Raw genomic sequence first — 25,946 nt, 5'->3', positions numbered from 1 at the left:
ACTGCAGTGGCTCTGCAACATTCACCCCGCATATTCATGTACCTCCCCCAGCCAGGTTTCCACAGGCACTTTGCCTGTGGAGAGTCACTTACCTTTCAAAGACCCCCTCTCTGTTGTGGTTTCTTTGCCCGCATTCGCAGAGAACAGATGCCTGACATACTGCGAGATCAGTAGCGTGAGATCATGTCTAATCTCACACTTTACGCCTCCATTCCCTGTGAATTGAGACCTGGATGTTTGAAATGTTTATTCCATTTGTATGCCGCCCTATCCCGAGGGACTCATGTTTGCAAATGGAGGGAAGGTTTGGCCCTTTACGCCTTCCCTCTTTTTGACATTTCCTTACCAAAGCCTACAGGGAAGTTGCATTGCTGTAGACTTCAGCAGCCCTTTGCAAAAAACATTTGTTGGCACCAGTGGAGCTTGGGAGGAGTGGGTACGTCACCCCAAAGTCCTGTTCCTACAGGCAAATGCTTTTTGCAAAGGGCTGTCAAAACCTACAAAGAGGCAATGCTCAAGTGATATGCGGACAGGAAAGCAGCCCCGAGAGGTTGCTTTCTCGGCACCCAAGGTCTCATCTGGCTAATTTGGGATGAGAAAGCAGGGAATGCAAGGGCGAATGCAGGGAGTGATGTCGTTCAATGTAAGAGATTCACTCTCATGAATTCTTGAGCTACGGATGGAATGGGCAGGATCGAGAACTACGTGTATCCAGCAACTTCTGCTGTTAGTGACCAGATAGGGATTATCATATTGCCATTCTTCCTTCTTCCCTTCTAATACCATTACATATTTGCTTATAAAAAATTAGACAAATTCCTTACAGTCAAATTTAGCAGTCAGTTTGTCAGCTGGATTTACAATGTGACATTACAAAGGAACTTTAAATCTTCTCTACACTCATTACTTAGGGCCTCAGGATGATTTTCTTGTGTGCAATAACGGTGGAATGTTTCCTGACGCATCATCCACACTCGGGGAACTCAAAAGGTTTCTTCTCTGTGTGTACAAGCATATGATTGAGAAGGCAAGTCCACAGTCTGGACACTCATATGGTTCCTTTCCTGAGGTAGATTACAAGGTTGGAATTCCATCTAAAACTTTTTCCACAAACGGAACAATCAAACGGTTTCTCTCCTGTGTGAATCATCTGGTGTTGAACCAAGGTTGAATTGTGACTGAAACTTTTCTTATAGTTAGACATTTAAAGGGTTTCTCTCCTGTGTGAGTCCTCTGGTGTGAAATGAGGTGAGAATTTTGACTAAAACTGTTCCCGCAGTCAGGACATTTAAAGAGTTTCTTGCCTATGTGGATCCCCTGGTGTATTATCAGGTTGGAATTATCACAGAAACATTTCTCATAATCAGGACATTCAAATGGTTTCTCCTTGGTGTGAGTCCATGTAGCCATGCTCGCTAAAGCATTTACCACATTGGAAGCACGTGTAGGGCTTCTCTTCTGCATGAGTCCTCTGGTGCACCACAAGCTGGGATCTCTGAGAGAAACCTTTCCACAATCAGGACATTCTTGCCAAAATGTTTACCACAGTCAGGCCATTTAAAGGGTTTCCCTCCTGTGTGAATCCTCTGGTGTTGAAGCAGGGTGGAACTCTGACTGAAACTTTTCCCACAGTCGGGACATTTAAAGGGTTTCTCTCCTGTGTGAGTCCTCTGGTGTTCCACGAGGTGTGAATTTTTACTGAAACTTTTCCCACAAACAGGACATTCATAGGGTTTCTCTCCTGTGTGAATCCTCTGGTGTTGAACCAGGGTGGAATTGTGACTGAAACTTTGCCCACAGGCAGGACATTTAAAGGGTTTCTCTCCTGTGTGAGTCCTCTGGTGTTCCATGACGTGGGAATTTTTACTGAAACATTTCCCACAAATAGGACATTCAAACGGTTTCTCTCCTGTGTGAGTCCTCTGGTGTTGAACCAGAGTAGAATTCTGACCAAACCTTTTCCCACAGTCAGGACATTCAAAGGGCTTTTCTCCTGTGTGAGTCCTATAGTGCTTCATGAGGTGGGAATTCTGACTGAAACCTTTCCCACAAACAGGACATTCATAGGGCTTCTCTCCTGTGTGAATCCTCTGGTGGCCAACAACGCTGGAATTCTGACTGAAACTTTTTCCACAGTCAGGGCATTTAAAGGGCTTTTCTCCTGTGTGAGTCCTCTGATGTTTCACCAGGCTGGAATTGTGACTGAAACTTTTCCCACAATCAGGACATTCAAAGGGTTTCTCTCCTGTGTGAATCCTCTGGTGTTGAACCAGGCTGGAATTGGTACTGAAACATTTACCACAATCAGGACATTCAAAGGGTTTCTCTCCTGTGTGAGTCCTCTGGTGTGTCACAAGGCTGGAATTGGTACTGAAACATTTGCCACAATCAAGACATTCAGAGCGTTTCTCTCCTGTGTGAATCCTCTGGTGTCTCACCAGGCTGGAATTCCAACTGAAACTTTTCCCACAATCAGGACATTGAAAGGGTGTCTCTCCTGTGTGAATCCTCTGGTGTTGAACCAGGCTGGAATTCTGAATGAAACATTTCCCACAATCAGAACATTCAAAGGGTTTCTCCTTGGTATGAGTCCATGTTGTCATGCTCGCTAAAGCATTTACCCCATTGGGAGCACTTGTAGAGCATCTCTCCTGTGTGGATCCTTCCATTAAACAAAACGGATTTGTTCTGATCAAAAGTTTTGCCGCAGAGTATATTTAAGGCTTTTCTCCAGTCTAGATCCTCTCAGGCATAATCAACTATGATTTGCAAGTTGTATCTTTCCCACAACTGGTGTGTATATGGAGATTTTCCACAACTCATATTACTGAGAAGGCCAAAAATGTGGATGATCCCTTGTTTAGTGGTGCTTTGATTTAGTGGTGATTTTCTTCCTCCCAGAGTGAGGCCTGCAACACGGTCTGCTCTACATGGCTTTCCAATTGACCTTTACCTCCCCATTGACTTTTTCACTTCCCTCTTTTCCTGAATGGAAAAATTATTGCCCTTCACTTTTCATGTAACGTATGCTTGAATTTCACCCTTTACTTTTCCCAGCTAGAAATAACTTCTTGATGTTCTCTTGTTTCTTTTTCACCTGCTGAGGAATGTGAAGAATTGTGTGGCTCTCGGAAGGAAATTGAAAATATTTTGATTTCTGGACTGACTTGCTTTGATATTCAATGTTGCTTGTTATCCTCAGTTGTCCAGAGTGCTCTTATTGCCTTCCTCTTTGTCTGTAAGATTCAAATAAAATTGTGCATAAAATGGTTGCATAAGATGAGAAAAAAAAATAAAAGTTTACAAAGAAAAAGCAAACATGCTCCAATGCTCCAATAAGCTCTTTCATTAATCATGATTCATTTAACGCATGGAAGTATACCCAGATCCAAGTTCGAATATCCATTCAATGACAACATTTACTTGTTGACTGGGTCAATCACAAATTCTCAGCAGTGCAAAAGGTTGTTTTCAAATACAATCAAGTGAAAAAAGAAAGTAGCCCATGGTAGATAATTTAAAAAAAAAACAAAAATGATTTTTTAAAATTTAAATAGGATGTTTTTAAAATTTAAATTAAATTGTTTTCATTTAAACTGTTTTTATTTTGGTAAATTTGGAGTAAAAATATATCTAAAGATACCGTATTTTTCAGAGTATAAGATGTTCCGAAATATAAGACACACCTAGATTTTGGAGAGGAAAACAAGGGAAAAGTATCTGCCTCTATCTCCCAGCAATCTGCCTCCTTGCAACAAACAGTACAGCCAATATACAGGGCGGGGCATAACCTTTTCCTAGGGGGTCACAGCAACACTTGTAATAACAACACAAATAATTCATACACCATTCGAAAGCCCATCAAAAACTGAGTTTATTGACACGATTTAATAGTCAGTATGACCACCATTAGCCCTTCGAACAGCATTCAAACGAGGTGCCTCTCGAAAGGCAATGCATTTTATTCTGTCAATGATCCTTTGTTCTTCCGAATCGAATTTTCCAGCCATTCTTAAAGCAAATTTAACATTTAATAGCTCATTCAATTCAGTTTTTTATGGGCTTTAAAATGAGGTGTTGCGGAAGTTGTAAACTGCTGTCGATCTTGCTGTGACCCCCTAGGAAAAGGTTATGCCCCGCCCTAGAATTGCAAAATAATGACTGTTTGAAGATTTGTTGTGTTCTTATCCACCTCGTTTGAATGCTGTTCGAAGGGCTAATGGTGGTCATACTGACTATTAAATCGTGTCAATAAACTCAGTTTTTGATGGGCTTTCGAATGGTGTATGAATTATTTGTGTTGTTATTACAAGTGTTGCTGTGACCCCCTAGGAAAAGGTTATGCCCCGCCCTGTACACTGTTTGTAGTGTTATATTTCAGACTATACTCGAACAGATGCTGTTAAAATTGATGTGCTAACCCTAAATGTAACGCTAACCCTAACCCTAAACATAACGCTAAACCTAACCCTAAACGTAACACTAAACCTAACCCTAAACCTAACCCTTACCTTAAGTTAAACCGGCTTTCTGTTGACGCGCTGTTATAAAGCACCCTTCTGTCTCCACGCTGTTGTCGGCGCGTTGATGACATCGCGGTTTGAGCGACACGGTTTTGTCAGCGCGCTTTTGTCGTGCGGACTTTTGTCGGGTCATGGTTTCAGGCTGCAGGGATTGCTATAGCTTATTGAAACTTCCACAAGCCCCCGTTTGCTGCAAAGAGGTAAATGGCTGGGAGCAGAGACCAAAGGGTTTGGGCCCATAGGTGGGTGAGTGGGTGGGGCTACATTCAGTATATAAGACGTACCCTAATTTTCACCCTCTTCAGGGGGAGGTGCATCTTATACTCCGAACAATACGGTAGTTTTCTATTTAAGATACATTAATTATTTGGTTTATTTAGCATGAAAAGGAGCTTAATTATGTAACATTTACATTTTTGGTAAACTCATTTAATGAATTCAAGCTTTTCAAGTTATAGAGGAAACCTTCATTTTGTTTGCAAGTAATAATATAAAAGATTCTAACTACCAGCAAGAAAGAATGCTTATATTTAAAGAGCACCTGTCATTTCAGATCCATCATGGCAGCACCTGTTAGCGGACATCCACTCACCTACTGCCCGCCACCTCCCCCATCTTGTTGGGTCATTGCCACATCACCAATTAAAGGAAATGGCACTGTCAGTGAATCAACAGTGGGTCAGAGGAGGAGCCGCTGTGGGATAGAAAGGACAGATGCTCTTTAAAAATTATGATTTAAATTGAGTTGATTTAAGTCAAGCCTTTTCACTAGTGAAAAGAAATTTGTTTTTGAAGATGGACTTTGCACATTTCTTCTTTGAATGAGCTTCATAATTTGGAAACCTGACATGGAAAACATTCAGGACAGTTGCCAATCTTCCCAGGGGCGGATGTCCAAGAAAATTCACCCCAAGGCCAGACGATGCAATGGCCAGAGAAATTGAAAAAAAAAAAAGAGTTATATCTCAGACTCTACAGGCTTCAGTTAGCATGTTAAATGTTAAGATTCATGACAATGAAATTAGAAAAAAACTGAACAAGTATGGTTTGTTTGGAAGGGTTGCCAGGAGAAAGCCTCTTCTCTCTAAAAAGGTCATAGCAGCAAGGCTGAGGTTCGCAAAGTTGCATCTGAACAAACCAGAGGACTTCTGCAATACTATCTTTTGCACAGACCAGACCAAAGTGGAGATGTTTGGCCATAATGACATGTTTGTCATTATGTGACAAACAGTGACACATTTGACGAAAACCAAACACAACATATCAGCACAAGCATCTCATAGAAACCATCAAGCACGGTGGCAGAGCAGTGGTGATTTGGGCTTGTTTTGCAGCCACAGGACCTGGACACTTTCCAGTCTTTGAGTTGACCAGGAACTCCTCTGTATACCAAAGTATGGTAGAGTCAAAAGTGAGGCCATCACTTCCTGGGAGGAGCCTGCTGATGGTGGCAGCTTAAAATTAGCTGCCTCCGAATTCCTGGTCACGTATCTGTTTAGATGATCATCCATCTGACGTCTTAACAGGTTTTCTTATCCTTCAGGCAAGAAGGGAAGAAGAATAGTTTTGCTGGCAAATGCCCTTCGATTTTTGCAGCTTTTGTGCCTGCAGAGAGAGGGGGGCCAGCCCAAAGCAGAACGGCGTCCGTGCTGGGAACTTCAAACTGCCTTGTGCAGTACAAAGTAAGGTCTCCCCCACTCAGTTCAAAGCTTTGATTTATTTGATCTTATCACAAGCTGAATTTGTTTACGTGGACATTAATTGTTTATCAAGATTTTAGCTTCTTTTTATAGCACAAAATATAGCACAAAACCAGGATAGAATTACCTACAGACAGCTTCTTATCTCGGAAAGGGGGCTATAATTAAAATCTTTAGAGGTATTAAAAGAGGAGAAGGTAGTTCAAACATGGTTCCAGTATGGGCAATTACAGGCTAGGTGGAAAATAGATCAAAAATTGGTTTTATTCAAGTTGAGGATAATCTGTTTAAACAAATAAGAGATCAAAGCTTAATGCATATAAAGAGGATATATAATGTATTAATACAGATGGATTCGGAAACAGAATTAGTTAAAGATTGTATGATAAAGTGGGCTCAAAACATTGAAGAACCAATAATGCTGGATACATGGGAAAGAATCTGGGTAAGAAATGTGAAATTTACACAAGCTCAAAACCTGAGAGAAAATTTTTATAAGATGTTCTATAGATGGCATTTAGATCCTAAAAAGCTGGTTTCTATGTATCCAAACTTACAGCCTAAATGTTGGAGATGTGGCTCTATCGATGCTACATATTTTCATATATGGTGGACCTGCCAAAAGGTTAAGGCATTTTGGATAAAAATATGGTGGATTATGCAAAATATCTTTAAAAGAAGGATAAAGTTTACTCCTCAGTTATTCTTACTAGGTATATGTACTGACTTTACAGTGGTAGAGACTAACTTGATTCTGCACCTAATAACGGCAGCAAGACTGTTGGTGGCGCAATACTGGAAGAAGGAAGACTTGCTTACAACTCAAGAATGGACATTGAAAGTTACAAACTTAGCCGAGATGGCTAAAATATCGGCATATCTTTTTTTATCCTTCAAAAGTTTTATTTCTTTTAAAACACAAATATTTCAACATTCCTCAATCAATAAAACATCGAAATACAATTTTTTTGTATGCCCCTCCCTCCCTCCCTCCCCCCCAACCCCCCTCCTCCTCCCCCCCCGACTTCCCAGAACCCGTACACGGTATGGATTTTTAACAAACACAGTCTAAAATCTATTGAGAAAAAAGAAACAAAGAAATTAATGACATTCTGCATTGACCTTAGCTTCTTCTTGCTGAGCTAACTTTAAACAATTTAAATCGTTTCTGATCTTAAGCATAGGCTAACTGGAATTTCTTGGTCCCGTATTTATTTTGTATATATTCAATCCATTTTTTCCAGTCTCGTTTATATCTCTCATTTGAGTGATCTTTAAGATATGCCGATATTTTAGCCATCTCGGCTAAATTTGTGACTTTCAATGTCCATTCTTGAGTTGTAGGCAAGTCTTCCTTCTTCCAGTATTGCACCACCAACAGTCTTGCTGCCGTTATTAGGTGCAGAATCAAGTTAGTCTCTACCAGTGTAAAGTCAGTACATATACCTAATAAAAATAACTGAGGAGTAAACTTTATCCTTCTTTTAAAGATATTTTGCAAAAATATCGGCATATCTTAAAGATCACTCAAATGAGAGATATAAACGAGACTGGAAAAAATGGATTGACTATATACAAAATAAATACGGGACCAAGAAATTCCAGTTAGCCTATGCTTAAGATCAGAAATGATTTAAATTGTTTAAAGTTAGTTCAGTAAGAAGAAGCTAAGCTCAATGTAGAATGTTATTAATTTCTTTATTTCTTTTTTTTCTCAATAGATTTTAGACTGTGTTTGTTAGAAATCCATACCGTGTACGGGTTCTGGGAAGTCGGGGGGGGGGAAGGAGGAGGGGGTTGGGGGAGGGGGGAGGGGTATATATTAGGCTAGACAAGAATTTGGTGGTAAACAAGAATTATTTTGACATACAAACAATTGTACTTCGATGTCTTACTGATTGAGGAATGATGAAACGTTTGTCTTAAATAAAACTTTTGAACTCAAAAGTGAGGCCATCTATCCAATAGCTAAAGCTTGGCTGACATGGAATTATAGAAGATAATGGTCGTAAAACACATCAGCAAATCTACAACAGAATGGCTGAAAAAGAAAAGCATCGAGGTGTTGCAATGGCAATCAAACTCCAGACCTCAACACGATTCGTGGAACCTCAAGAGAGTTGTTCATAAAAAAACACCCACAAACCTCAATGAACTGAAGCAATGTTGTAAAAAAGATGGGCCAAAATTTCTCCACAACACTGCAAGGGACTGATAAAGTCATACAGAAAAGAATTACTTCTACTTGTTGCTGGTAAAGTTGATTCTACATATTATTGAATCAAAGATTTTTCACACATGAATTCTCCATTTTGGCTTTCTTTTTATAAAATAAATGATGACCTGATGTAATATGTCATGTGTTGTTGTTCATCTGCGGTTGTATTTGCCGACTTTTAAGAATGTCTAAGGACCAAATGATTTTTACTATATCCTGATATATAAAATCATAGAAGTTAAGGAGAGTGTACTTCCTTTTCCACATGACTATATATGGAAGTCCTGGGGAGAGATTATACATTTGGAGATATATACATTCAGAGGGAAATAATACACAGCCCTACAATAGGGAGAAATCATATGTTTTTGAAGCCCGAAAAATATCTCAAAATGGTTACAGTCAAACCTTCTGCGCGAAAGTTAATCAGGAATTTAATCAATTTGATGATTGCTCATATGTTGAGATGGCATGATTGAAGTTCAGGCCTCAACAGAGTTCTGAGGCCATGGAAACGTTCACAGGAAACCAGTAGCCTGTGGGTTTGGATATGTGACCAGAACCACAGAAAGCATGCTTGGCTATTTTTATAATTTCTACAGCTTATGTGCCAGCTGCCTCTTAGTGTATGTAAGTGAAAGGGAAAGGGAAAAAAAAGTACATATCCGCTTTGCACTATGCGCTTGGTTCCTTCCTTCTTAGGAAGGACTCATATTTATTCAGATGAATAAAAACATTATTTAATCAACACACAGGCTTGAACTGTCCTTAATTTTACTGAGCCACACCTGTCAATCTGGATGACACTAGCTTTACAGATGTTGTGGCTTTAACTGATGAAATGATGCCTAAAGACTCTGCAATATTTAAAGCACCTGTTTTGCCCATGGTAGCACTGAGCTCCACTAAAGGCAGAAAATATTTCCCACAACTTCTTTGGTGACATCCCAATTGAAGTAGTCCTCACTTACTGACTGCAATTGGGACTGGCATCAGTGTCACTAAGTGGCCCGATCGTGAAGCACGATGCCACAACAATGCTAACTTACATTTTTCTTCCTACGATTTATTTAGCTTTTAATGTGTATGTATCTTTTTATGTCCCTAAGCTGCCCACAGTAGTGTCATGGTAAGGTTGGTGGTTAGGTTAGGTTTATTGGTTTTGTATGCCGCCCACTCCCGAACGACTCCGGGTGGTCAATAAACTTTATAAATAAATACAACTGAACAATCAAAACATTTGTTAATAGCTATTGTTAAAAAAGTGTCGGGTTAAGCGGAGTTGAATCGGGTTAATACATGGATGGGGGCACCAATAGGAAAACAAATGGAAGTAAAACAACCCAGAAACGACCAGTGGGACATCAGTCCGATCTTGTTGCCCGAAAAACATCAGGTCCATAAAAGAATAATAAAGTTGGGGGGGGGGGACAGACTTGGAGGTCTTCTAGGCAGGAGACCCATTCCATCCTGAACAAATAGCTATCCAATCTTCTCTTAAATCACTACAGTGATGGTAGCACCCACAACCTCTGGAGGGAAGACATTCCCAAAGAATCCTCCTTAATTTAAAAGAGGTTTTTAAAATCTTCCCATCAGAAGGAAAATTGCAGCCACCAGTTTCACAGCGGGCAGCACCAGTGGGCTTAAATTCGGGGAGGGAAGGAACCTGCAGCAGCAGCAGCTGAGATGCTTCAGCCCAGTTGCTTCTCTGCCTCCAGGCCGTGGAGGGAACCGAACAGCCCGACTTGCTCCAGGACTCTCCTCCCACCTGCTCACCTTCCAGCTGCTGCTTTGATCCTGGGAAGAACACAAAAGCCTCTCTGCACTCCACCTTCCTTCCATGAGTCATCCGGAAGAGGAAGTTTTTCTGCGCTTCTCCTCTCCTCCCATCCTTTCTAGCAATAAAGTACTCAATGGTTTAAAACTCCCCTTTTAAGCCCAAGAACTTTGCTGATGATTTTCTAGGCACAGATGTTGCCTGACCGCCACCTAGCGACCGGAGATGGAAACACACGCTTTTCCAGGCTCCACCAAGGCGTTTGGGAGAGGTTTTCAGTGATGATATGGCAGCAGGTCGTTTTCGATTCCTAGCAACCGACCTTAACAACGGAGCCAATTGAAATAGTGAAACGTGACGCTAAGCTTTGTTTCCCCCCCCCTTTGGGTCAAGTCTTGATGGTTGGCCTTGCAGTTTCCATTGGAAGGGTTCTTGGAAGTGGTTCCCCCTCCCCCCCTTTCCTGCTTCCAAGGCCTGAGAGGATTGGCCAAAGTTTAACAGATTTTTGCCCTTTGGGTGAGACTGGAACTGTCTCTAATCTGGTGTCTTCATCACTACACCAAACTGGATCTTCTTCCTCACCGCAAAATATGCCCATTGGCCTGTTTCTGCTGCTCCAACAGCCAATTTAAGACTGCACTTTTCAAGATTGATCAATTAGGGTAGAGTTGGCAGGGACCTTGGTGGTCTTCTAGTCCAACCCCCTGCTCAAGCAGACCCTATTTCAGACAAACAACTATTCAGCCTATTTTTAAAAAGTTCCTGTGATCACACAGCCAACGCCTCTGAAGGCAAGCTGTTCCAGTGGTTGGTTGTTCACCCTGTTAGGAAGTTTCTCCTTAATTCTAAGTTGCTTCTCTCCTTGATTAGTTTTCATCCAATGTTTCTGGTTTCGGAAAATAACTTCACCCCTCCTCTTGGTGACAGCCACTGAAATATCGAAATTTTGATATCATGGGCCCCTTTGTCATTCTTTTCATTAGACTAGACCAGTGGTGGGGAACCTTTTTGTAAACATGTGCCAAAATTGTGTGTGCATGTCAACACACCCACAATGCAATGTGCCCTGCTCACCCACACATGCCTTCACAACCCCTCTGCTTGGGGGGCAGGGGGTCCCCAGGCTTCAAGAAAGTCTCTGGAGCCTGGGGGAGGGTGAATAATGGGCCCAACAGGCCAACTAGAACTTGAGTTTCCAAATTTCCAGTTGGCCTGTTGGGCCTGTTTTTCACCTTCCAGAGGCTTTCCTGAAGCCTGGGGTGGGCGAAAAGGCATCACCCAGCCCTCCGGAAGGCTGAAAATAAGCTGGACTGATTTCCAGAAGGCTGAAAATCCAGTGTATGTACACTGGAGCTGACGGCTCGGATGCCGGCAGATATGGCTCCATGTGCCACCTGTGGCACACGTGCCATAGGTTTGCAATCACGGAAGTAGACATACCCAGTTCCTGGAACCATTCCATGTTTTAACTTCTAGGCCCCTAATCATCTTTGTTGCTCTTCTCTGGATGCTTTCAAGAGTCTCAATATATTTTTATATCGTGGTGACAAGAATTGCATGCAGTATTCCAAGTGTGCTCTTACTAAGGCTTTGTAAAGCAGTAGTATAACTTCACATTATCTTAATTATATCCCTCTATTAAACCAGTCTAGGATTGTATTGGTTATTTTGGCTGCTGTGTTGGATCACATTTAAGTGATTGTCCTAGGATTTCAAGATCCCAATCAATTACTGGCATTAAACCAGGTTATACTTAGGTTGTATCTATGCAGTTTGCTTTTCTTTTTCTAAGTGTAAATGATTGATTATTGATCTGTGTTGAATATTACTTTCTTAGATAGGGCTCACTGTTCAAGTCTGTCAGTTTGGATCTTGTCTTCTGGAGTGTTGGCAATTCCTGCCAGCTTAGTATTGTCTGCAAATTTGATGAGTTCCCCTCCTTGTCTAGATAGTTTATGAAGATTTTGATGAATACTGGGCCTAAAACTCAATCTGGGGGTACCCCACTGCTTACTTCCCTCCATGTGGTTGTAGTTCCATTGAGGATTACACGTTGAATAGGATTTGTCAGCCAGTTAGAAACCCATCTTGTGGTGTTGTGTATACCACATTTTTCTAGTTTGCCAAGAAATAGCTTGTGATCTAAATAGGAGGGATACGGGGGACCCCTTGCAGGGTAGGGCTGAAGACTATGTCCAGTTCTTAGCAGACAAAGTTGCTCGGTTTCGGTCGGATTTGGACTCCACTTCTGCAGATCCAGCCGAGGCACAGGTAGATAATTCGGTAGACCATCGCTGGGTTGAGTTTCAGGATGTTGCCCCAGGGGACGTGGACAAGGCCATGAGAGCTGTGAGTGCCTCCACTTGCGTACTGGACCCGTGCCCCTCCTGGCTGGTTGCCAACAGCGGAGAGGTGGCACGGGGCTGGATCCAGGCGGTTATTACCGCCTCTCTTCGGAAGGGGCACTTCCCCGCCGCACTTAAAGCGGCGGTGGTGGGACCCCCTCCTGAAGAAACCATCTTTGGATCCAGCCATCCTTAACAACTACCGTCCAGTCTCCAACCTTCCCTTTGTTGGGAAGGTTGTTGAGAAGGTGGTGGCCTCCCAGCTTCAGCGGTCCTTGGAGGAAACCAGCTACCTAGACCCATTCCAGTCCGGCTTCAGACCTGGTTACAGCACAGAAACCGCTTTGGTCGCATTGACCGATGATCTCTGGAGAGCCAGGGATGGAGGCCGCGCCTCCATCTTAGTTCTCCTTGACCTCTCGGCGGCTTTCGATACCATCGACCATGGTATCTTTCTGCGACGACTGCGGGAGGTGGGAGTGGGAGGCACTGTTTTGCAGTGGTTCTCCTCCTACCTCTCGGACAGGTCGCAGTCGGTGTTGGTCGGGGGGCAGAGATCGACCCCTAGGCCCCCAACATATGGGGTGCCGCAGGGGTCGGTCATGTCCCCCCTACTATTTAACATCTACATGAAACCGCTGGGCGAGATCATTCGGAGGCATGGGATAAGATATCACCAATACGCAGACGATACGCAGTTGTATCTGTCCGCCCCATGCCAACTCAATGAAGCGGTGGACGTGATGAACCGGGGTCTGGAAGCCGTTGGGGACTGGATGAGGGCTAACAAGCTTGTACTCAACCCGGAAAAGACCGAGTGGCTGTTGTGTTTTCCTCCCAATAATTTGGCCAGTGTTCCATCACTCAGGCTGGGGGGTCAAATATTACACCCCTCAGACAGGGTTCGCAACTTGGGAGTCCTTCTGGATCCACAGCTGACTTTTGATTACCACCTGTCGGCTGTGACCAGGGGGGCATTGCCCAGGTTCGCCTGGTGCGCCAGTTGCGACCCTACCTGAACTGGGAGGCTCTCACAACAGTCACTCGGGCCCTTGTGACCTCTAGGCTGGAATACTGCAATGTGCTCTACATGGGGCTGCCCTTGAAGAGCATCCGGCAACTTCAGCTAGTCCAGAATGCGGCCGCGCGAGTGATTGTGGGTGCACCTCAGTTCGCCCACATAACACCTATCCTCCGCGAGCTGCGCTGGCTACCTGTTGATCTCCGGGTGCGCTTCAAGGTGCTACTTACCACCTACAAAGCCCTTCATGGTAGTGGATCTAGGTACTTGAGAGACCGTCTCCTGCCAATTACCTCCTCACGACCCATTAGATCACATAGATTAGGCCTCCTCCGAGTTCCATCTGCCAGTCAGTGTCGACTGGCAACTACGCGGAGGAGAGCCTTTTCAGTAGCAGCTCCGACCCTTTGGAACGATCTCCCCATGGAGATTCGTACCCTCACCACCCTCCAGACCTTCCGCACAGCCCTCAAGACCTGGCTATCCCGTCAGGCCTGGGGTTAAAGATCATAATCCATCCCCGCCCGAATGTTGAATGAATGTTGCTTTACTCTTTTAATTATGTATTGTCCTATATGTCATTGTATGTTTCCCCTTCCTATATAAGTTGTAAGCCGCCCTGAGTCCCCTCAGGGAAAAGGGCGGCCTATAAATAAACTTAAAATGAAAACAAATGAAATGAAATCTACTTTATCAAATGTTTTACTGAGTGATGCGGAAAATGAAGTTCCCCTGAGCTTCTCCTTTCCTCCCAACCTTTCTAACAATGCAGTACTCAAATGTTTTAAAATTCTTTTTTAAGCTCCAGCATGGATGGCACAAAATGGCTTTCTAGGCACAAATGTTGCCTGCCCACCATCTAGCGACATAAGGTGGAAAAACACAACTGTCCAGGCTCCACCGAGTCGATTGGAAAGATATTTTCGCTGATTAAATGGAAGCAGGTCTTTTTCAACTCCTAGCAACCAACCTTCGCAATTGAAATAATGAAACATGCTAATAATGAAACGTGATGCTACACTCTCATTTTAGTGGCCTCTCATCTCCGGCGGTCCTTGGATGAAACCGATTATCTAGACTCCTTTCAGTCTGGATCCAGGCCTGGCTGCAGCATGGAAACTGCTTTGGTCGCGCTGACTGATGATCTCTGGAGAGCCAGGGACGGGGGTCATGCCTCCATCCTAGTGCTCCTTGACCTCTCAGCGGCCTTCGATACCATCGACCATGGTATCCTTCTGCGACGGTTGTGTGAGGTGGGGGCGGGAGGCACCATTCTTTGGTGGTTCTCCTCCTACCTCTCAGACAGGTCGCAATCGGTGTTGGTTGGAGGGCAGAGATCGACCCCTAGGCCCCTTAAGTGTGGGGTCCCGCAGGGTTCGGTCCTGTCCCCCTTCCTGTTTAACATCTACATGAAGCCGCTGGGTGAGATCATTCGACGGCACGGGATAAAATATCACCAGTATGCGAACGATACACAGTTGTATCTGTCCTCCCCGTGCCAACTCAGTGAAGCGGGTGACGTGATGTGTCAGTGCATGGAGGCTGTTAGGATCTGAATGGGGGTAAACAAGCTTGCACTCAATCCGGACAAGACCGAGTGGCTTGTGTGTTTTCCTCCCAACAATTGGCTAGATATTCCATCTCTCAGGCTTGGGGGTGAAATTGTACGCTCCTCAGACAGGGTTCACAATTTTGGAGTCCTCCTGGACCCACAGCTGACTTTAGAACACCATTTGTCGGCTGTGACCAGGGGGGCATTTGCCCAGGCTCGCCTGGTGCACCAATTGCATCCCTACCTGAACCGCTCATGCCCTTGTGACCTCAAGACTGGACTACTGCAATGCGCTCTACATGGGACAGCCCCTGAAGAGCATTCGGAGACTTCAGCTGGTCCAGAATGCAGCCGCGCGAGCAATTGTGGGTGCACCCCGGTACACCCACGTTACACCTATCCTCCGGGAGCTGCACTGGCTGCCTATTGGTCTCCGGATACGCTTCAAGCTGCTAGTCGTCACTTATAAAGCCCTTCATGGTATTGGACCTGGATACTTGAGAGACCGCCTGCTGCCAATTACCTCCAACAGACCTATTAGATCCCACAGAGTAGGCCTCCTCCGAATTCCATTTACCAGTCAATGCTGATTGGCTACCACCCAGAGGAGGGCCTTCTCTGTGGCTGCTCCCGCCCTCTGGAACGAGCTCCCCATGGAGATTCAGACCCTCACCACCCTTCAGGCCTTCCACAAAGCCCTTAAAAGCTGGCTGTTCCGACAGGCCTGGGACTGACGAGTTCCCGTCCCCGCTCGAACTGTGTGGCTGTTGATTGTTTTTAAACTCTTTTGTAGTTGCTTGTTTGTCGTTTTTCCCCTTGTTTGTATTCCCTCCCTTTGATTTGTTAGCCGCCCTGAGTCCCTCCGGGAATAGGGCGGCATATAAGTGCAATAAAATCAAATCAAATTTTTGGCGCCTTTGATGCCTACCCTTGCATTTTCCTTGGCAAGGGTTTTTGGAAGGGATTCCCCCCCCCTTCCCTGCCTTCTAAGCGTGTGAGGACTGGCCAAAGTTGAACAGACGGTTTTGCCCTTCATTTGGGACTGGAACTGAGTGTTTCCTTGACTCTAACCTGGTGCCTTCACCACTACGCCAAACTCGTAACAGCAAATTCAAGGATACAACTTTCAAGATCAATCAATTAATCTGAATAGATCTGAAACCTTGACCTTGGAGGTCAGGAGTCCAACCTCCTGCTCAAGCAGGAGATGCTAAATTGCTTCTCTCTGTAATTAGTGAAGGAAATTGGATTGGATTGGATTTATTCGATTTGTATGCCGCCCTATTCCCCAAAGGGACTCAGGGCGGCTGAACAAAAGCCAAGGGGAACAAATACAGAAAAGTAAGACAAAAACAGGACGATACAAACAATTTAAAAAACACAGCAAGCACAGCAAATTTGAGTAGGGGGGGGAACTCAACCCCAGGCTTGCTGGGACAGCCAGGTCTTAATGGCTGTCCGGAAGGCCTGAAGGGTGGCGAGAGTCCGAATCTCCACGAGGGGCACCCACAATCACTCGCGCGGCGGCATTCTGGACCAGCTGAAGTCTCCGAACACTCTTCAAGGGCTGCCCTATGTAGAGCGCATTGCAGTAGTCCAATCTTGAGGTCACAAGGGCATGAGTGACTGTTGTAAGATCCTCCCGGTTCAGATAGGGACGCAATTGGTGCACCAGGCGAACCTGGGCAAATGCCCCCCTGGTCACAGCCGACAAAAGGTGATCTAAGGTCAGCTGTGGGTCCAGGAGGACTCCCGAATTGCGAACTCTGTCTGAGGGGCGTATAATTTCACCCCCCAGCCTGAGAGATGGAATACCTAGCCAATTTGTGGGAGGAAAAAACAAAAGCCACTCGGTCTTGTCAGGATTGAGAGCCAGCTTGTTCACCCCCATCCAGACCCTAACATCCTCCAGGCACTGACACATCACGTCAATCGCTTCACTGAGCTGGCATGGGGCGGACAAATAGAATTGAGTATCGTCCGCATACTGGTGGTATTTTATCCCGTGCCGTCGGATGATCTCTCCCAGCGGCTTCATGTAAATGTTAAACAGGAGGGGGGACAGGACCAACCCCTGCGGCATCCCATAATTAAGGGGCCTAGGGGTCGACCTCTGTCCTCCAACCAACATCAACTGCGACCTGTCCGAGAGGTAGGAGAACTACCAAAGAACGGTGCCTCGCACCCCCACCTCACACAACCGTCACAGAAGGATACCATGGTCGATGGTATCGAAGGCCACTGAGAGGTCAAGGAGCACCAGAACGGAGACCCAGCCCCCGTCTCTGGCTCTCCAGAGATCATCGGCCAGTGCAACCAAAGCAGTTTCCATAGTGTAGCCAGGCCTGAAACCAAATTAGAAGGCGTCTAGATAATCAGTTTCTTCCAAGGACCGCCGGAGTTGAGAGGCCACCACTTTCTCAACAACCTTCCCAACAAAGGGGAGGTTGGAGACTGGACGGTAGTTATTTAAAATGGCTGGATCCAAGGACGGTCTGTTCAGTAGGGGTCTCACCATCGCCTCCTTTAAAGGGGGGGGGAAAGGACCCTTCCCGGAGAGACGCGGTCACTATCGCCTGGATCCAGCCCCGTGTCACCTCCCTGCTGTTCGCGACCAGCCAGGAGGGACACAGGTCCAGTACACATGTGGAGGCACTCACTGCTCTGATGGCCTTGTCCACTTCCTCAGGAGTAACAGACTGGAAATCAATCCAACGATGTCGTTCAAGACCCTCCCCCGGGACATTGGCTGGCTCTGCGCAATTGGGAGTCCAGGTTTGCCTGAAGCCGAGCCACTTTATCTGCGAGAAATTGGACGAACTCCTCAGCCTTACCCTGTAGGGGAGTGCCCGTATCCCTCCCTTTAAGGAGGGAGCGGGCTATCCTAAACAAGGCGGCTGGGCGTGACTCAGCGGAAGCAATCAGAGCGGCAATGTGAAATGGTATTAACTCTTCTATAAAATGTTAAAAGGATTACTTTTATATTCTTTTACAATGTTAAATGTATAAGCCATTATATTCTTGCCTAAAATGTATAATGTTGTTATGCGTTTGCTAACCACAAAATGTGTTCAGTATACAGGACAAGATAACCTTTGTTATTCCAAGCCCTTTATAGGTGCCTACGTATATGTTAGACAGAAAGCCATCTGCTCAGACGAAAGACACCAGAAATACTAAATAAGAGATAGAGACCTCTCAAGAATTGTCAAGTTGACCCTATAGAATATGGAATGACAAAAGAAACGATGTAAATGAATGAGCAGAAGGGAGAGAGTTTCTTAGGAGTAGAGTGTATAAAATGTATTGTGTGAATGCTATTCTTTGCTCTCCTTGTACTTGATCTACTTCGGAGGATACTTGGAATGCCCCTTTGCAAACGCTTTTTATTTTTCTGTAAATAAAAGTTTTTGAATTGTGACCCAGACTTGTCTCTGTATTGTGAGGATTTAATAATTGGGTTTTTATCTTACATTAGTTTCCATCCATTGTTCCTTGTCCTGCCTTCTGGTGCTTTGGAAAATAAGTTGATTCCCTCCTCTTTATGGCAGCCCCTGAAATATTGGAATACTGCTATCATGTCTCCCCTTGTTCTTCTTTTCAGAGTCTAGTAGTCTGCAACATTAAGAACTCAAAGAACCATTTGGACCCATTTTCCACAGAAAACACTGGGAGTCACAAAACCTGGGTGGATGTGGCCAATTCGATGTCACTGACTTCCACCCAGTCACATGACACACACACAACCCAGCCATGTCTAGACAGGTTGGTGGCTCTTGGTCTTTTCTTTTCTCTGGGAAACAGATCTCTCTCTGTGTGTGTCTTCTCTCTCGCCTTCTCTAGACTTTCTGTCATCTCTCTCTCTCTCTCGTGTGTGTGTGTGTGTGTGTGTGTGTGTGTGTGTGTGTGTGTGTGTTCCCCCAAAAATGAAACTCTTTGGACGCCCTGCTGTGGCTTCCTGCTGGCTGAACCTACCACTGGCTGGTCCGACCGCTCCACCTCCCAGACACTCCTCGCCTGTCAGAAGGTAAGGGCAATGGCGGCAGTTGGAGACTCACTCCATATTCCAGAGCAGGAGAGAAGCCGTATACTTACCTCTTCTTCTGGCCCTTCTTGGTGCTCTGCGCACCTCTGTAGCTCAGGGATACGCATGACTTTCTCTCCGCCCCGAGACATTGGGCTGCCCTGGCTGCAGTTGATGCTCCTCTGCAGTTGATCTCTCCCACTCTGGAATATGGAGCGAGTCTCCATCCGTTGCCTTCGCCTTTACTCTCTGACGGGCGAGCATCTTTGTGAGGGACTCCAGCTTTTTCCGAGCTTGATCCCTGGGCTAGGCATGCAAGGTTCGGCAGGACCAGCCGCCTTTCCCTGCCTGGAGAAAGACGGAGCGTCCTCGCCGAAGACGCTGGCCTGTCAGCTGGGCAGCCCGCCAACTCAGTCTGCCTTCGCTGCACCTTGGCCAAGCCCAGCCACTCACAGGAGGGTAGCCCCAAGAAAGGCTGCTCAGAGCAACTCTTCTCTCTAGTGAGATTTAAGCTCTGCAAGGATGCAGATAGAAAGAATCTCTCCTATCTTGATGTGGTTTTGAAGCAAGGAGAGTGGATGTTTCCAGTTATTGTCCCATGTTTCATGATTCTATTGATCAGAGGAAGCTGGAAATCATTTAGCAGCTGTGCACGCAAACAAGAACTTCATAAATATTTATGGCACAACACCTCCCTAATCTTGAAAAGCTAAGTAGATTAGGCTTCACTCTTCAAGTTTTGTTCAGTTGCAAAAGTAGGTTTTGGGAAGTTATCCTGCACTCCCATTTCCTTGGCAAGGTTTTTTGAAGCAGATTTCCCCTTTCCAAGGCCTGCGAGGACAGGACAGGACAGGCCAAAGTTTGAGATGGTTTGGTGCCTAAAGCAGGACCGGAAATGGGTGTCTCTCAAGTTCTAACCTGGTGACCACCAAAATGGGCTCGGTGGCCTGAGTGGGGATTTCTGGCTTTTGACCTCGCCCTGTGGACCATCCCCTCTGATGCTTACTTTGGTTTTATTTAATTTTGCTTATTATTATTATTATATAGCCCTGTGTAGTGGTGGGATTAGAATAATTTAACAACTGGTTCTCTGGCTGGATAGGCAATTGTGATTGTGTGGGTGATGTCACTAATCACACCCAGCCATGCCTCCCCGCCGCTCGCCTCAAAGGCAAACTAGGATTCAGCCAACTGGCCGCCACTGCCTATTTTTTGGGGTGTATTCAGGCCCAAAAACAGCCGATAAAGACCCCGCCAAAAGCCTGAAAAATAGCAGGGGCAGGGCCAGTGAGTGGTGGGGAATGCTGGTTCACCGAAATGCGCAGAATCTTAACTACTGGTTCGCCTGAACCGGTAGCACCCCACCTCTTGCCCTGTGAAAGATTCAGGTGGTAGGGGAACATTGCAAGCCTTTTCAACTCCTAAAAATGGTATGATGAGATGGTGCACTAAAATGTGACACCAAGGAGAGAAAAAAACTGTTTTGGTCCTGGTTGTTGTATGTCCATCATGTAATGACAGCAAGAAAAAAAATCGTAACCTGTCTTTTTCACTGGTGTTGGGGAAACAAACAATCTTGGAATTCTTTGGTGCCTCATTCCTGACACAATCTGAAAAAATGCTTGATATACTGAATTCCTGGAACTGTTAGGAAAAGTTGAACTTCAAAATCTTTGTCTTCTCCTCTTGCTTTCTCTTTTAAGTGGAGCCACAATCTGTACCTTTAGCTCCTATCCCCGAGAGATGCTGGCTGGGCAATTCTGGGGCTGAAAATCTCAGGGGCACACAGGGAGAAAAAGGCTGGGACTCTGTACATGGCATTTCTATAATCCACCATTATAAAAGTGCAAAGAACACTCTAAAAATATTCTTACATCATTGCACAATTTCTACAAAAATAAATACAGGTAATACCCAGAGGTACAATCGTTCCCTTAGCAAAAATTCCTTACATGGTAAGTGCCCCCTAGTGTTAACCAATAAATCCCAAGATTATTAATATTGTATTATATGGGATAAAAAAGCAGGGAATGCAAGGGCGAATGCAGGGAGTGATGTCGTTCAATGTAAGAGATTCACTCCCATGAATTCTTGAGTTACAGATGGAATGGGCAGGATCGAGAACTACGTGTATCCAGCAACTTCTGCTGTTGATGACCAGATAGGGATTATCATATTGCCATTCTTCCTTCTTCCCTTCATTACATACTTGCCTATAAAAAATTAGGCAAATTCCTTACAGTAAAATTTAGCAGTCAATTTGTCAACTGGACTTACACATTTATAATGTGACATTATAAATGAACTTTAAATCTTCTCTACACTCATTACTTAGGGCCTCATGATGATTTTCTTGTGAGCAATAAGGGTGGAATGTTTCCTGACGCATCATCCACATTCGGGGAACTCAAAAGGTTTCTTCTCTTTGTGTACAAGCATATGATTGAGAAGGCTAGTTCACAGTCTGGACACTCATATGGTTCCTTTCCTGAGGTAGATTACAAGGTTGGAATTCCATCTAAAACTTTTTCCACAAACGGGACAATCAAAGGGTTTTTCTCCTGTGTGAGTACACTGGTATCTCATGAATTTAAAAATTCTAACCCACAAAAAGAACAAGTCAAACGGTTTCTCTCCTGTGTGAATCATCTGGTGTTGATCCAAGGTACAATTCTGACTGAAACATTTCTCATAATCAGGACATTCAAAGGGTCTTAGTATGAGTCCATGTTGCCATACTCGCTAAAGCATTTACCACATTGGAAGCACGTGTAGGGCTCCTATTCTGCATGAGTCCTCTGGTGCACCACAAGCTGGGATCTCTGAGAGAAACCTTTCTTCAATCAGGACATCATTGCTGAAATGTTTACCACAGTCAGGCCATTTAAAGGGTTTCCCTCCTGTGTGAATCTTCTGGTGTTGAAGCAGGGTGGAACTCTCACTGAAACTTTTCCCACAGTCAGGACATTTAAAGAGTTTCTCTCCTGTTTTAGTCCTCTGGTGTTCCACGAGGTGGGAATTTTTACTGAAACTTTTCCCACAAACAGAACATTCAAACGGTTTCTCTCCTGTGTGAATCCTCTGTTGTTGAACCAGGCTGGAATTGTGACTGAAACTTTGCCTACAGTGAGGACATTTAAAGGGTTTCTCTCCTGTGTGAGTCCTCTGGTGTGAAATGAGGTGAGAATTCTGACCGAACCTTTTCCCACAGTCAGGACATTCAAACGGCTTTTCTCCTGTGTGAGTCCTCTGGTGGTTCATGAGGTGGGAATTCTGACTGAAACTTTCCCCACAAACAGGACATTCATACGGTTTCTCTCCTGTGTGAGTCCTCTGGTGTTTCACCAGGCTGGAATTGTGATTGAAACCTTTCCCACAGTCAGCACATTCAAAGAGCTTTTCTCATGTGTGAGTCCTCTGGTGCTTCATGAGGTGGGAATTCTGACTGAAACTTTCCCCACAAACAGGACATTCATACGGTTTCTCTCCTGTGTGAGTCCTCTGGTATTTCACGAGGCTGGAATTGTGATTGAAACCTTTCCCACAGTCAGCACATTCAAAGAGCTTTTCTCATGTGTGAGTCCTCTGGTGTTTCATGAGGTGGGAATTCTGACTGAAACTTTTTCCACAAACAGGACATTCATACGGTTTCTCTCCTGTGTGAATCCTCTGGTGCTGAACCAGGCTGGAATTGGTACTGAAACTTTTACCACAATCAGGACATTCAAAGGGCTTTTCTCCTGTGTGAGTCCTCTGGTGCTTTATGAGGTTGGAATTCTGACTGAAACTTTCCCCACAAACAGGACATTCATACGGTTTCTCTCCTGTGTGAATCCTCTGGTGTTTCACGAAGCTGGAATTGTGATTGAAACTTTTCCCACAAACAGGACATTCATACGGTTTATCTCCTGTGTGAATCCTCTGGTGGCAAATAACGCTGGCAGTCTCACTGAAACTTTTCCCACAGTCAGGACATTCAAAGGGCTTTTCTCCTGTGTGAGTCCTCTGGTGCTTCATGAGGTAGGAACTCCGACTGAAATTTTTTCCACAAACAGGACATTCATACGGTTTCTCTCCTGTGTGAATCCTCTGGTGCTGAACCAGGTTGGAATTCTGACTGAAACTTTTCCCACAGTCAGGACATTCAAAGGGTTTTTCTCCTGTGTGAGTCATCTGGTGCTTCATGAGGTGGGAATTCTGACTGAAACTTTCCCCACAAACAGGACATTCATACGGTTTCTCTCCTGTGTGAGTCTTCTGGTGTTTCACGAGGCTGGAATTGTGATTGAAACTTTTCCCACAAACAGGACATTCAAAGGGTTTCTCTCCTGTGTGAATCCTCTGGTGTTGAACCAGGTTGGAATTGATACTGAAACCTTTACCACAATCAGGACATTCAAAGGGTTTCTCTCCTGTGTGAGTCCTCTGGTGTGTCACCAGGCTGGAATGCCAAGTGAAACTTTTCCCACAATCAGGACATTCAAAGGGTCTCTCCTTGGTACGAGTCCATGTTGTCATGCTCGCTAAAGCATTTACCGCATTGGGAGCACTTGTAGAGCTTCTTTCCTGTGTGGGTCCTTCCATTAAGCAAAACGGATTTGTTCTGATCAAAGGTTTTGCCACAGAGTATATTTAAGGCTTTTCTCCAGTCTAGATCCTCTCAGGCATAATCAACTATGATTTGCAAGTTGTATCTTTCCCACAACTGGTGTGTATATGGAGATTTTCCACAACTCATATTACTGAGAAGGCCAAAAATGTGGATGATCCCTTGTTTAGTGGTGCTTTGATTTAGTGGTGATTTTCTTCCTCCCAGAGTGAGGCCTGCAACACGGTCTGCTCTACATGGCTTTCCAATTGACCTTTACCTCCCCATTGACTTTTTCACTTCCCTCTTTTCCTGAATGGAAAAATTATTGCCCTTCACTTTTCATGTAACGTATGCTTGAATTTCACCCTTTACTTTTCCCAGCTAGAAATAACTTCTTGATGTTCTCTTGTTTCTCTTTCACCTGCTGAGGAATGTGAAGAATTGTGTGGCTCTCGGAAGGAAATTGAAAATATTTTGATTTCTGGACTGACTTGCTTTGATATTCAATGTTGCTTGTTATCCTCAGTTGTCCAGAGCGCTCTTATTGCCTTCTTCTTTGTCTGTAAGATTGAAATAAAATTGTGCATAAATGGTTGCATAAGATGAGAACAAAATATAAAAGTTTACATTACAATGAAAAAGCAAACATGCTCCAATGCTCCAATAAACTCTTTCATTTATCATGATTCATTTAACGCATGGAAGTATACCCAGATCCAAGTTTGAATATCCATTCAATGACAAAATTTACTTGTTGACTGGGTCAATCACAAATTCTCAGCAGTGCAAAAGGTTGTTTTCAAATACAATCAAGTGAAAAAAGAAAGTAGCCCATGGTAGATCGTTTTTTTTTTTAAAAACACAATTTTTTAAAATTTAAATAGGATGTTTTTAAAATTTAAATCAAATTGTTTTTATTTAAATTAGATTGTTTTTAGTTTTATCAAATTTATTTTGATAAATTTGGAGTAAAAATATATCTAAAGATACCGTATTTTTCAGAGTATAAGATGTTCCAAAGTATAAGACGCACCTAGATTTTGGGGAGGAAAACAAGGGGAAAATATCTGCCTCCCAGCAATCTGCCTCCTTGCAACAAACAGTACAGACAATATACACTGTTTGTAGTGTTACATTTCAGACTATACTCGAACAGATGCTGTTAAAATTGATGCGCTTTCTGGAAGTATAGTTATTCTCTGCTATTTAAAAGAATAGCACTTTTTAAAACAATAGCACTGGGCCTCTTCAGATCAAGCATTTATTTTAAAAAGCTTCTTCATTTTGTTAAGTTGTCTAGAATAATTTGAACATTCTATAGGCATTTATAGTTGTTGACTTACCTCCTTGCAGGAAACAGCTTGATTAGCACAAGGGGAAAAAAATCTGCCTCTGCCTCCCAGCAATTTGCCTTGTGGAGCAAACAGCAAGTTTCACTTTCAATTTCTCCCGATCATCAGCTGTTTCAGGCTGCATTGATTGCTATAGCTTATTGAAACCTCCACAAGCCCCCATTTGCTGCAAAGAGGTAAATTGCTGGGAGCAGAGACCAAAGGGTTGGGGCCCGTGGATGGGTGAGTGGGTGGGGCTACATTCAGTATATAAGACGCACCCTAATTTTCATCCTCTTTTGGGTGGGGAAGGTGCATCTTATACGCCGAACAATACGGTAGTTTTCTATTTAAGATACATTAATAATTTGGTTTATTCAGCATGAAAAGGAGCTTAGTTATGTAACATTTACATTTTGGGTAAACTCATTTAATGAATCCAAGCTCTTCAAGTTATATAGGAAACTTTCATTTTGTTTGCAAGTAATAATATAAAAGATTCTAACTACCAGCAAGAAAGAATGCTTACATTTAAAGAGCACCTGTCATTTCAGATCCATCATGGCAGCACCTGTTAGCGGACATCCACTCACCTACTGCCCGCCACCTCCCTCATCTTGTTGAGTCATTGCTGCATCACCAATTAAAGGAAATGGGACTGTCAGTGAATCAACAGTGGGTCAGAGGAGAAGCCACTGTGGGATAGAGAGGACAGAAGCTCTTTAAAAATTATGTTTTAAATTGAGTTGATTCAAATTGAATTGATTTAAATCAAGCCTTTTTACTAGTGATTTAAATCAAAATGATTTAAATCATATATACCCTGAAATAGACCCTCTTTGATTTCTATGGTTTTACTTA

At 44.1% G+C, this 25,946-nt stretch overlaps 1 protein-coding gene and 1 pseudogene across 2 annotated transcripts in view; both read right to left on the bottom strand.

The window, feature by feature from the left end:
• Positions 1-10,299, bottom strand: part of LOC148047634 (uncharacterized) — a 31,673-nt gene extending 21,374 nt beyond the window's left edge. Inside the window, exon 1 of the mRNA XM_087711631.1 lies at positions 10,221-10,299. The gene's annotated coding sequence lies outside the window, so the exon portion shown is untranslated. The remainder of the gene's footprint in view (positions 1-10,220) is intronic.
• On the bottom strand, positions 821-25,946 carry LOC148047633 (uncharacterized; annotated as a pseudogene). The gene is made up of 3 exons (XR_015695835.1): positions 25,679-25,946; positions 21,919-24,314; positions 821-2,706 (listed from the first exon to the last, which is right to left on the bottom strand). The product of XR_015695835.1 is annotated as an uncharacterized LOC148047633 (transcript).

Source organism: Thamnophis sirtalis, unplaced genomic scaffold (genome assembly GCF_051295495.1).
Source record: "Thamnophis sirtalis isolate CommonGarterSnake01/CBP01778 unplaced genomic scaffold, rThaSir2_p1.2 scaffold_3, whole genome shotgun sequence".
In the NCBI taxonomy this organism is placed as follows: domain Eukaryota; kingdom Metazoa; phylum Chordata; class Lepidosauria; order Squamata; family Natricidae; genus Thamnophis; species Thamnophis sirtalis.
This window is presented reverse-complemented; position numbering and strand designations above follow the sequence as displayed.